Source organism: Benincasa hispida, chromosome 4 (genome assembly GCF_009727055.1).
Source record: "Benincasa hispida cultivar B227 chromosome 4, ASM972705v1, whole genome shotgun sequence".
NCBI lineage: Eukaryota > Viridiplantae > Streptophyta > Magnoliopsida > Cucurbitales > Cucurbitaceae > Benincasa > Benincasa hispida.
Genome location: NC_052352.1, coordinates 64,983,875 through 64,997,723, shown reverse-complemented (window position 1 = coordinate 64,997,723; position 13,849 = coordinate 64,983,875).

The window sequence follows — 13,849 nt, the reverse complement described above, 5'->3', positions numbered from 1 at the left end:
CTTTGTTAACCACCAATTCTTGAACCGTGGGGTAACATGAGTGTGTGGATCCAACGTACGGGCCAACAAGAATACCTGAGACGAGGGCTTGCGTCTCGTGCAGACCATTTTGGGGCCTCGAACAACAACAGGAATGGGGTAATGTGCGTTGAAGTAATGGGCCAGCCAACCATGGACATAATGCATGGGAAAATGAAAGTCCATGCGCCTGATCGGGTTCGAAGACTCTGCTATTAGCCCCAGGCCGTGATAGATGTTGGCCAAGACTGGAACGGCGAGACTATAAATAGTCCTGTGAGCCATCAAACTAGCTATCCTGAAAACCCCGGGACAGAGGTAACCGCCTTTCTGGGGAAATACAAAAAGGCATAACCAGTAGGACAGAAAAGCAGCCAGATAAGTTTTGTCTTTCAACTCATTTTCGACCTCTAACAACGCAAATAACATGCTCTCCTTGCTCGACCAATCTCGGAATGCAATCTGCGAGCCGTTAGGATTTTGTGTGGAACGAGACCAAGAGGATTTCTTCTACTTCCGTGTGATGGGCTTGTCATATTTGCGAGCCCCTAGGAACCAAATAGAGATCCAGGAGCTGATAGATACTAAGAAGTCATGTTTCGAGGGAGTTGCGCAGCTTTCTCTCTGGGAACACACTATCGAAAAATACGCCTGAAAGAGGTGTTCACATATCTTTGGCAAGTACCTTTCCTTGTCACGGTGACCGGTTAGCTCTTTGAGGGAAGGAACCACTTCCTCGTAAAAGTTTCCTCTAACCGGTAAACCTCTGAGCAACCAGAGGTCCCACAAAGAAATCGACACTTCACCTGCCGCGGTATGGAGAGTGTTGGTTGAAGGGCACCAGGCTTCAAACTCGGACTATGTCGCCATTGCGATCATACGTGTATAAGGAGGTCGTCACTATGCCAAAGTAAACTGGCGTCATGGAGGAATCGCTCTTTTCGACCTACTGCAACCTCAAGCCATTCCCAGTAATAGTCAACGAAGCCAAATTCTCCAGGGACTTTCGACACGACGGTCCAGCAGACCTGACCCTCAACTATGTGATGTTCAAGAGTCAACACTCGATCGGGATTCAGGGTCTCCTCATGAATAGAAGACCGCAGGATCCATGTGCGTTCTCTTTGGGTCAAAAGCACTTCCATCGATAATTTGGGAAGGATCATGTTGTCGTCTAAACTGGGCCAATGATCAACGAAAGGACCGGCTAATGATTTCCTACAAAAAGGCTAAGCCCCTCCTTCATGGGCTGACTCCGGTCTTTAAGAATCATGAGATGCTTCTCATTGGATGAAATATACTCGGTGTAGTGAACCATTGTTCTGCAAAAGAAAAAATATATATAAATAAATATCACAAGGGGGAATAGGTTTCAACTTTTTTTTTTTTTTAAAAAAAGAAGTAAATAAAAAATACAAAGGAGAGATAAAATCCCTATCCTTCATGACGACTTGCTAACAAAAATGGCCCAGAGAATCCGTAGTAGCCCCCTTTCTGAGATTGAACGAGCGAATTTTAAGCCTTTGCAGGAGCCTTCGCATAATGACTGGGATGCACGAGCGGCGCATAAGACAGACCTTTCGAGAATCCGCCCTAGGGTAACCGAATGGGAGAGTTGTATGCTTTTGCAAGGCCCCTCCCATGACGATCAGAATGCAAGAATGATACTACGAAGAAAACCTTTCAAGGATCCTCCCTAGGGTGATCGAATGGGAGAGTTGTAAGCCTTTGCGGGGCCCCTCCCATGACGATCAGGATGCAGGAATGGTGCTACAAGGTGAACCTTTCGAGGATCCTCCCTAGGGTGATCGAATGGGAGAGTTGTAAGCCTTTGTGGGGCCCCTCCCATGACGATCAAGATACAGGAACGGTGCTACGAGGCAAACCTTTCGAGGATCCTCCCTAGGGTGATCGAATGGGAGAGTTGTAAGTCTTTGCAGGGCCCCTCCCATGACGATCAAGATGCACAAATACGAGGAAGAACATGCACACCAAGGAGACGGACACATGGACATGAAAAAAAACCCACCCTGATTACTGACAGTCGGCAAGATTTAAAAAAAAAAGAAGAAACTCTTGAGTTATGCTTCAACTCCTGCAAAGAACAAGAAAGGGCAAGTTAGTAAAAAAAATAATTAATAAAAAAAAAAGAGAGCAAAAAAAAAAAACAAAAAAAGAAGAATATATATGAAAACAAAAAAAAAGGAAGGGAAGCCCTAATTCCCCATCTTTCCTTCTTTCTCCCTTCTTCCTACTATTCAAGGCTGATTTGCAATCCGAGTCTGATTGACAAAGGATGTAAAGAACGTAAGATCGAAAGAGAATCACAATTCAAATTGCAAAGGTCGTAAGAACGAAGGAGATCACACTACAAGATGAAGAAGAGCATGTGTCCTGCCAGTATTTATATAGCTAAGTTCGATGGGATTTTTTTCTACTAATCAGTTAAAATCTAATAAAATCACGGGTTACTCGAACTGAATACTGTTTATTTTGTTGTGGAACTCTGATTCTTGCTAAAATTAGTTAAAAGTCAACAAAAAAGACCATGCTCGATTGGAGGCTACCAGAATTAAGGGTCCACGGTGGAGTTTTGAAATCCCCAAATTCAACGGCGAGGAGTTTTGAGCTTAAGACTTGAGAGAACTGGCATAAGCCAACAATATGGAGAAGGTAATCTCGCTAAGGCTGGTATCGCTAGCCACAAAGCAGACGGCTGCCTGAGATTAAATAAAATTATATTAATAAAAATAATAATAATAATAATAAGGGAGAATCTCGCTCGAAATGCTCTCCAAAATCTCGCTCTCTCCCACTTTCTCGCTCACAATCTCGCTCTCTCCCACGATCTCGCTCTCTTCAGTGTCGCTCTCTCCCACAATCTTGCTCTCTCCAGTGTCAACTCTCCTCCTAAAAATCTCGCTCTCTCCACTTTTCCGCTCTCTCCACTTTCTTGCTCAAAATCTCGCTTCTCTTTCCATAAACTTCACTGCTAATGCAAGCATTGCAAAACAGAAGATTTATGAAAGGAGAGGAAACTCCGTGAACTTAGTCACCACCTCGGTGCCTTCAAAGGACAACAAGTTGTTTGGCTAATTCTCGAAGATATAGGTTGATGAAGCTTTTCATGATACCCATGGCCTTGCTGGAAATACCGATGTCTGTGATGAACTTGCTTCAGCACCTTGAAGATGTAGGATCTTCTACGTTTCTACACTCTTCTTCGTCCTCTTCTTCTTGGTCTCCGGCAGCAGAGTATCATTCCTTCTTCAGGCTTGTTAATACGAATCTGAATTCGATTCTCAAATTTAAGTTTCCTGGTGAAGTTGTGGGTAATCACCATGAAAGTTTGGGGGTTTTTAAAGGTAATCCTGTTTTGGTAATGCCTCGTATCACTGTAATGGCTTGGTATCCGCTGGTATGGCCTGATCCTCGCTAGTTAAGGTTGTCTTTTCCAATCGTTTGGCTCTCCAAAAAATCTCCTTTAAGCATTCTAATTCCAAATTCATATTTCATTTCATTGTTATTATAAAATCAACTTTTATTATTCCAAATCTCAGTTTTCTAAGGCCCTCTTATCCCATTTTTTTATTCTAAATTCAGGGCCAGCCCAAATCGGTGAGAAATAAATGTCAAATCCGTCCTAAATTAAAATTTGGCCATATCCCAAATTTTATCAATATTCGAATGGTTAACCTTGATATTGAGTTATGAATAAAATGCCGAGTCAAAATTTGGCTATATTCCAAATTTTATCTCAAATTTAAATCAACCTTAGTTTCTATACGTAGTTCTAAGTAAAATTAAGTATATCCCAAATTTTTATCTCAAACCAAAATTGATCAAGATTCAATTTCACCCCAAATTCAATTCCGAATTCGAATTAAGTTAAATTAAATTTGCAATTAAAGTGGAACATAAATCCTACTTTAGTTCAAATTAAAGTTTACTTAGCGAAAGTGTGTCAAACGAACAAGATTTCAAATCAAAATTTTGAGTTAAATTCTCATATTTTGATCATGATGATGCATCAAATTAAAAGAGTAAAAAAAATCATACTTTGATCTCAAATTAATTTTTTTTTTCGAGATTCATCCACCCATATACGTGCATAAATCTCGAAAATGGGGCATCTGTTGAATGAGAAATTTTGGACCAATCACAAGTCACCACGTCGTTTGCTAAATTAATGACAAATTTCTAAATCATTGACTTTGGGTCCAATTAGAAGTTGACACATGTCCCGAATTGAATTGAAGACAAGTTTTGATGACGTCACATGGATGAATCAGATAAGATTAAATTGATCCAATTTGATATTACTATTTGGGCTTAAATTCCAAACTACAAAAAAAGTTGAATTGGACCCAAATTCTAGATCAGGCCCAAAACCAAATAATTGGGCCCAAGGGTCAGGCCCATGGACCAACCAAGCCAAGAAGCCCACCTGAGAACTCTATAAATAAAGAAGTTCTCTTCATTTGTAAGGGCAGCATTTTCTACACTCAGAAGACCCAGAGAGAATTCGCTAACAAGCAGATGACTCCTGAAGCTTCCAAGACTACTGAAGCTACACTCTTATAAAGCAAACTTCTACTTCCAAGACTTCTACTTCAAGCTTCCAAGACTCCTAAAGCTGCACTTCTATAAGGCAGAAGACCTTTGAAGATACAAATACTCTTCCAAGACTTCTACTTCAAGCTTCCAAGACTCCTAAAGCTGCACTCCTATAAGGCAGAAGACCTTTGAAGAAACAAATACTCTTCCAAGACTTCTACTTCAAGCTTTCAAGACTCTTGACGTTGCACTCCTATTAGGCAGATGACCTTTGAAGACACAAATACTCTTCCAAGACTTCTACTCCAAGCTTCCAAAACTTCTACTTCAAGGACGTTCGGTACTTTTCTTCTCCAAGTCAAGCATATTCACCCAACTGAGAGAGAATCGGAGAATCAAATATTAGAGATCGAACCACATCACATCAAATCAACTCCAACATCAACACCAACTCAAGTTCAACTCCACGAAACACGTTTCTCCAGAAACCTCGTGCGAACAGTCATAGTTGAACATATGGAATTTTTAATGAATATATTGAGTTGATAGATCTTGAATGTATAATGTTTATTTAGTTGATGTAATTGTATTGCTGGAATACAAGGCAGAAAATGAGAATATCAATTGGGACATTTAATTTTAAAAAAAAGACATATTTGACACATAAAAAACATCTAAGAGTTATCACATATGATATATAATCAATGTCAAGAATCAATAAACTTGACATACGACCAATGTAAAGTGTATTATCTTTCTTGACATGAAAATTGTATCAAGAAACATTTGTCTTGATTTTTTTCGGAGTCAAGTTATCACACTATACTTGACAGTCGAATACTTGACGCTTTTATAAGCGTTAAGTATATTCTTTACTTGACATTGGAAAAACGTCACGTAATCCAAAAGTGCTTGCATATGGTCCTCCTCCATGATTGTCTCTTCTACTCCTCTCCTGAGTCTTTTAATGCTTCCTGCAAGCTATAATAATTAAAAGTACCAATTAATCCAATAGTAGAACATTTTTTTCTTCTCTCAAGGCATTTTAATGCCAATGGAACATTGAACGTTGCTTATTACGAAGCTGCAGTCGCATGGCCCACTACGACTTTATTTTCTTGCTCCTTCCCTTTATTTATTTTTTCTGGTGAATTTTCTGACATCTCTTCTCTCTTTTCTGGATCTTTAATGCTTTCTAGTATTAGAGTGCTTCTTGCTTCATCTAAAAGTACTATAGATTCCTTTTCTAATCCACTTTTGAATGTTATTGCTTCACCTTGTTCTTTTTCTTCTTCATTCAAAGTTTATATATTGTCGAACAAGATTTCTTGTAGAGTAATTTTCAATTCATTTGCATAATCTTCCATCTAGGTCTCCAAATTTTGTTTAGATGTTGTTTAACTTTCAACCTTGATACCCATGTTTGCCTTATATTCCTTAACAAGCTCTTCAATGCTTTTTGACTCTTTCTCTTCATGTTGGACATGTTTATGTTGCAATTGAAGCATTGATTTAAAGCTATCAGCATCTAGTTGGGGTTCCTATCAAGTCTTAGGCTACTCCTCCAATCCTTGCTTATACTCATTCGGAAAAGGATTCAACAAGATCTGGCTACCTTCTTGCCCTATATAAAACAACGAGTCGGGATTATAAGGACAATTGTCAAACACATGTTTTCCTTTACAATAAATAGAAGACATAGACAAATATGAACACCTTCCACCAAATGATCTTCGCAATAAAAAAAAAAGTATCAGAAAGTTTGTATTTAGGAGTAATGGAGGTATTTTTTTCTCCCATATAGATTTTCAAATGTGTTGGTCAATTTTGCAAATTGTGCAGTCAATGTTGTAATGACATGTGGGAAATTTTCGTGGGTCATTTTGAATAATATATCTAATTAAAAAATGATAATTTTTTTTTTTTGCATATGCACTAACCTCAACCTACAAAATAAAATAAAATCAATATTAGATTTTAAGAGAAAGAGATGATGTAGTCGCAATCTAATCACAATTTCTTAAAAAAATTGAATTTGAAATAGTATCCAACAACGACACCAAAGACTTGATCGCCCAAATGTGTATGAGTGATGAAAATGGAAATAAATATGGTCTAAGTGCAAGTATACATTATCGGTGAAATAATAAATCTTGAAGTATTCCAAGAGTCGAATCTAACGAGACTATTTATGCAATTCAATTTTTCTAATAAAGAATTTTTCGATGCAAACCAATGGGTAACCGGTAAATAAGTGATTTTAAGGTTAAATGTTGATAAAAGCAGTAAACAAGAGTGTTAAATAGGGATCCAGTTATGTGCCAACCTTTCGAGTTCTATGCCAAAAGTGATGTGGCCGCATCACAACAAGACAGTGAAATATGCATGGGCAGAAATCTACATTCATTCGATCTTATGTCAAGTTCCTTTAGAAGTTCTAAGCAACTACTACTTAATGTTCCCATGGGTAGCTGAATCTTAGATTAAGATTGGTTTCTTTACCCTACGTTGTCCCTTATTCCTAAGATGACGTGACCTTCCTATGTCAAGGTTCTTGGTCCCATATTCTTTTCTGTCAACAGTTTATATTCTAACCTTTTCAGCATTAAGACTCCATTAGATTGCTAAATTAAATTATCAGTTTAACTTAACAATATTTTTCAAATAAACTTAACAAAGAAAATACATAAGTCAAAGAGGTATGAAACATAAACATTGCTCAAACCATAAAACTTTAGGGTATTCACATAACTGAATCCCTTAGAGAATTTAGCTCATGACTAATGATTAAAAAACTGAATTTCATTAAGTCAGAAATCATAGCTACAAGATGATGTTTAATGGGTAAATAAGGAGAGGAGAAAATTACAAGAAATAAATGAATAATAAATGCTGGAAAATTACAACTCAAATAACTTGGAATAAATTCTCAAGCTTCAAGTCTTTCTTTAGGATGATTCCCCCTTTTTCAGGGTGAAATCATACCTCAACACACACACTTCCGTGGAAAGAGATATCCTAGAGCTGCTACACCTCAAAGTAACTTTCATTCTTGAGGCTACTGACTTGAAACACTGAGAAGAAACCCAAGGGGCTGAAATATGGCAAAAATTGTGATAAATGGTGATGATTTCAGTGATGGAAAGTTGTTTTATGAACGAGGAGGCTTCTTATCCTGTATATAGGCCCAAATTGATTGAGGAATGGCTTAAAATCATGGTATGGACGTTTACCCATCATTTTAAGGGTTGAATAACATCCAGAGAAAATAGCAACCATAATTGACTAGCTGTGAATCTAAAAAATTAGGGCTTTCTAATGTGGGTGCATAAGTTTAATGGTGTGGGCGCATCAATTAGAAAGTCTACACCAAATTTTTTTTTTTTTTTAAAAAAAAAAAAAAAAAACCTACCAAAATTCACCAGATCAACACCAAATCAGAAAATAACATCTTTTAAACTCATTAAGACCCTCCAAAGCTCATTTTAACTAATTTAGGATATCTCAGGATCAAAATATCACAAAAAGTGTCTCTTTACTATAAAAAAGTACTAAAATAGATGGTAAAAAAGTATGCCTTAGTTTATTGATTGTGTACTTTATTTTATATCGTAAGTACTATACACCCCACTCGCTTTGTTGGATTTAATATTCTAAATCTCATGGATCTCGTAGTTTTTTATTTGTAAATACATATTATTTAATTAATATTATAAGAAGTATTTTATTCGACATTTAGATTGCATTAACTCAATCTAATAAACTAAAATCCAAGGTTATTTAATATAGCTTGAACAGTATGTGGTAGACATACAAGTGGTTCGTGTTCAAGTAATAATCTAAAAGGTATGTAGTATATGGATAAGGTTGGGTGCCTTATCCTTGTGACACTACGGATATGACCTACTTTGTAAATGTTACACAAGTTATAAGAGTTAAAAACGATATAATCTATATCATTCATGTGGAGACATATGAGTGAGGGTATCATGTATAAATAGTTTATATCAGACTGGATCGTAAAATAATTGGTTTTTCTTTATAACATCGTTACTTGAAGAAAATAACATTTCACCAGGATGACCATAAGTGGCTTGATCTTAATCCTGAGTGAGTTGTAAACTCATGCCTATGAAGGTGAAAAATCAAACAAAATGTGTGTTATTTACCCTTGATTTAGAATAGTTTCTTAGTGTAATTTTGTTAGATTTGATGTGTTTGCTAGTGATTTCAAGGTTTATGTTTGAGATGAAGAATTAATGTTAAAACGAGCCAAAAAGAGACTAAAAATGGCTAAAGAAGTCACACTAGAGCTATATGTTGAAAAGATAGAAGAAAAGAAGGGAGAAAACATAAAGATGTGTAGATTTTTGTTATCAGTCATCTTTTGCGTGTCACTAAAAGCAGGACAGTTGCACTCTTCTGGCACTTTAGACCCCAGAGTTGTTTTTTTAGAGTGCAACCCTACGTTACGATAGATAGGCCAGAGCCCCGCGGTGCCCCAACAGTTTTCAATTTTTTTTGCAACTTTTAGAAAATTTCTCCTATTTAACTTAGGGTTTTTGGCCAACCACTACATTGAATTTTGGAGTGTTTGAGGCCTAAAAAGAGGGTTTAGAGCAGAGTATGGAGTTTTCTTGATGTCGGAGAGATTAAAGATTGTTCGAAGGCCAAATTCATCTTGGAGACATGCTTGAAAGTCGAATAACTTCTTCTTTCCCTCTTGTTTATTGGATTATTTTCTATTTTTTGCATTCTTTATTTGGTTATGTCTATAAAGGCTATGTTAGGTTAAATTTCTCATAGTTCTAAGGATAGATGAATGCTCAGCTTTAAATTGTTGGATACTTTACTTCTTGAATGCTAATTTATATTTACGCTTTCTAGCATGACCGTTCTTAATGCTTTTGAATATTTGATTAGCATTTGAATGATTTTATGATCTAAATCTTTCTTGAGAGAGTTTGTTTTAAATTAGATCATGCATGCTAGACTATCATTTGAACACACAAAAAGTAGTCAGATAACAGTAGAGATTGTTGATAAACTAACGTAATGTCATGCTTCTTAATTTGGTTTCACGATGTTAGTTATCATTTAATTGGCACAAGAAAAGATTCTTTGCAAAAGATTCAATCCGGATAAAAGATTTCTAGATCTAGAAATTGTGTTAATTGCTTCAAGTGTCAAAGCATGTGTGTTTAATAATACCTTCGATGAAATCTATTCCCTAAAACGTCTCTTAGTTGATAACTTCCATATTTGATCACTTTCATTGCTTTCTTAGTTAGTTTCTTTATCTTACATCACAAGTCGGTCCCTAAATAAAATTGAAATGATCTCTGAATAGCTAGAAGGATATCAATCTGATTCTTAGAGGACGATACTTGGCCTTTTACGTCATTTTAATTTACTATAACTTGACCACATTCACTTGCGCACTTCATCAGAGAGCAATCCTTTGATCTGTACCGGTGAGAGTGACAAGTTTTTTCGATTCAATAAGCCTACCATTTTGGGGGTTTGTCCAAATAAGGAGCTGGGAACATAGGTATACAAAATGGAATTCACTTCTTCCTATTTTTAGGGAAAGTAGATGAATTCATCTCCCTTAATAACTTATTTCGGGTCTTGAACAATGAGGCCTCACTCTTTCATTGGCCTAAGAGGGCTTAGTTTATTGTTGGACTATGAACTATTTGTTCATTAGAGGGATCAGTGGTACTTAAGGAGTTAGATATAACTACTGGAGTAAAATAGCAATTTGGTCCAGCTGTAGTTATTAGCAATTCGTGAAAAGTTAACTTACTGTCGATTGGTTATATTCGTGGACTCTGAAATATATCTACAGTGCAAAAAGTGCAGCTGTCGGTCTTCAGTAGAGTGATCAACAGTGAAGGAATGTTGATTAATTTAATTAAAGATTTTAGTTAATTAATCTTGTATCATTGGAGCTTCTAATCTATAAGTACAGAAGGTCCCCTTGTTAGCCCACTAAGGATAAAAAAATAAGGAATAATTTTTTTTTGGAATAATTTGAAATTTTCAAATTGTTTAAGAGAAGTTAAGCTACTAATTATATTAATATGATCAATATAAAGTATAATGTATTATATGGTTAATTATAAATAGGCTTTATAATTAAAACTATAATATGCGAGAAATAAATATTTGAATGAGATTCAAATATTACTTATATGAATAAGATTTACATAAATACTATAGGGTAAAATTTAATTTGAATATGATTCATATTAAAACTATAGGTTATGAAATAGAATTCCATTTTAATATGATTATAATGCATATTATATGGTTTATTAATTAGTTAATTAACTACATTATACAAATATTATAGTATTGATATTATTTAAATTGATAACATAATATTCCAATATCTTCCCATTACAGGGGAGTTATTTTGTTGTACATGAGAGCGAGTTATGGTAATTCCCTTTCCTTCACTCTTCCTATTATCTATTGTATGAAATATAGAAAAAAAATATAGAGAGGAAATACATAAACAGCAAGAATTCTCTGAATTCTCTTAAAAAGATATCCTTTGCCTTTACACATTCTCTCTCACAAAAACCAAGAAGGAGCCTACGCATGTGTTCCTTATTTCCTTGGAATAACAAGATATTCGAGTGGTCCAATGGTGTTTGGTTGCTATTTCCATTGTTCGTGTGCAGAAGTGTTGAGTTCGTGCTCTTGGGGAGATTTTCGTGAAGAAGATTATTTCTATAAGGGTAGGCACTTCTTTTTCGTCTCCTCTCAGTAGAACAACATGTTTATAAGATTTATATATTTATCCTGTAATTCGCATTATGTATGTTCTTTTCGGTCTTTTGTACTTTTTAAATTGGAAATTTAAAATGCATGGTGTTCACACTCTTCTACAAAGGATTTCCATTCCTTCAACCATCATGCCTAGTTTGGCTGCACCCTCATAGAAATGAAGTTCTTTGTGGCTTCAGTGTCCAACATGGCAAAAACTTCGATGTCGTTTATCCTAATGACCATATGCATTAAGTTATAATGACAGGGCTTCGAGATAAACATTAAAGAATACAAAAACCAAGGGGTGTTAATCTGACAGTTGTCTTCCTTGGCCTCCCTCTCCTCAAGCATAGCATTCTTCTCTTGCCTTGGGTCGTTTCGTGCTCTATCCGGTCCTTTGCATAGGAAGCAGTTGTAGATAGAAGCAGGTGTGGTAGGTTTTTCCTTCCCCTTGTTGTTGCGGTCCCCTTCACCTTTGGACCCACCCTTCTAGTTGTTGGATTTCTTCCATTCCCTTCTTTTTCTTCTTAAGAGGAGTGGAAGAGGTCGTAGCCTGTAAATCCAATAGGGCATCTACAGTGGCTATGACAAAAGGAAAATCCTTCATAGCCTATCTCCAGAGCTTCGTCTGAGCCCATGGTTGGAGCCTTGAGATAAAGTTTAATAATTTAACCTTTTTGGACAAGTGTTGGATGTCAAGGGTTAGGGAGTTGAACTCCTTAGCGTAGGCTTGAAGAGAACCTGTTGCTTGAGCTTCTTGAGGGCCTCTCTAGCAACCCAACTCCTGTTGCTAGGGAGGAATTGGTTTCTAAGTTCCTCCTTTAGGGATGTTTTCCTGCATTCTTATCATCGAGTATCGGGATATGCCACCATAGTTTGGATTCCGAGGCGAGGTACATGCTAGCGATGCCAACTTGTGCTTCTTCACTTATCTTGGTGACCTTAAAGTATTCTTCGATGTCTCAAAGGAAGTTCTTCAGTTCCTTGGCATCTCTCTCGAACCACTAAATATTGATTGTTTAGGTATCTTCACTTTAAATTGGTGTCGGCCTTAGGTGAAGAATCGGCCAAAGCTTTCTTCACCAATGTTACTTCATTATTTGTCAGTTCGAGTTCCTTTTTCAGAGTCCTTATGTTGGAGGAAAGTTTGGAGAGTATGTCTTTTAGTTCTATAATGTTCTCGTCCAAATGCTTGCTCGTTTGGCCAATAAGTCCCCTAACGTTCTTCAACCGTCAGAAGGCTAACTTCATGAGTCATTGCCATTGGATGACCCTTGGGAAGAACATCTACATGCTTTTTCAATCGGTTAACTCGATCTCTCATTGGTTTTGGCACTATTGAAGTGGTTCTTTCTTTTTTATGACAATAAAATAGAAGGAGGTGAGCAACCTCCAACGAGGATGTCGGAGATCAGTCGAGGGAGGTTTTTCAACCCCTTAGAACTCAACATGAGCGCCAATGGAAGTTAAGGTGTGATTATGAGGGCCATAGGGATAGACTTCACAGTTGGCGATCATTGGCACATGCAGACCTAAGTCAAAGGACTTGGCGAAGACCAAGTTAATGTGCAAAAAACCCACCTGAGTGCAGACAGGTTGAGGGTTAGGCAGCACATCTTGGTCGAGAGGAACAATAGGACAGAAAGCACACACCCATATGGGTGTTGTAGGGCGCGGGGGCTAGCTAGCGATACTACGGACCCCAAGTTAACTTTTAAACACCTCGCACATAGACGATAGGCACGCACGACTGGACAGGTTTTATGCAGGCCATGTAGGGCCTTGCACACACATGTATCATGGAGGGCGGGCGTAAGCGCACGTGTCGATTGCACCCAAAGAAGCGTGGGTGCATGCATGGCCAACGCTCGCAGTAGGAGAAGGCAAGATAGGCAAACACACACACCGTTAGCACCCATGCCCAAGCGGACTTGACAGTTTGGTCAGCTTCAAGACTTGAGTCCACTAAGATGCAAATTATAGGGGACACATGGCATGATCTAAGTCGGTCAATAGAGGGACATGTGGCGGTGGATCCATGAACAAGGTGGCAAGTTTGAAGGTCAAATGGGCATAAAGAATTATTAGAATATTAAGGACCATGACCAAGCAGCTCCCCTAAATAATAGGGGGGAGTTACTAGTCATGGAGGAAGGGAGTGGCTAAGAGCTAAAGTAGTGGCCAGCTAACTCCCCACCAAGACCACTCCTCCTCTTCTTTAGCCTACAATTCCTCACATCCCTCTACTATAAATAGTAGGAGTTTTGAGAATGTCAAAACACTACTTCACTTCAAGGTAAAAGTGATATTTTCTCCATTGTAACTCTCTCTAGAGTTTATGGTCTTGTAATTAGAGTGCCTCCTGAGTGTTTGTATTGTGGTTTTTATAAGCTTTGATAATAAAGTGTTATTTCCATAATTAAGTTATTATTTTCTTCTCCCTTTCAACATGAGTCAAGCAAAAAAACCAACTCTAGGGTTCATGATCTTTTAT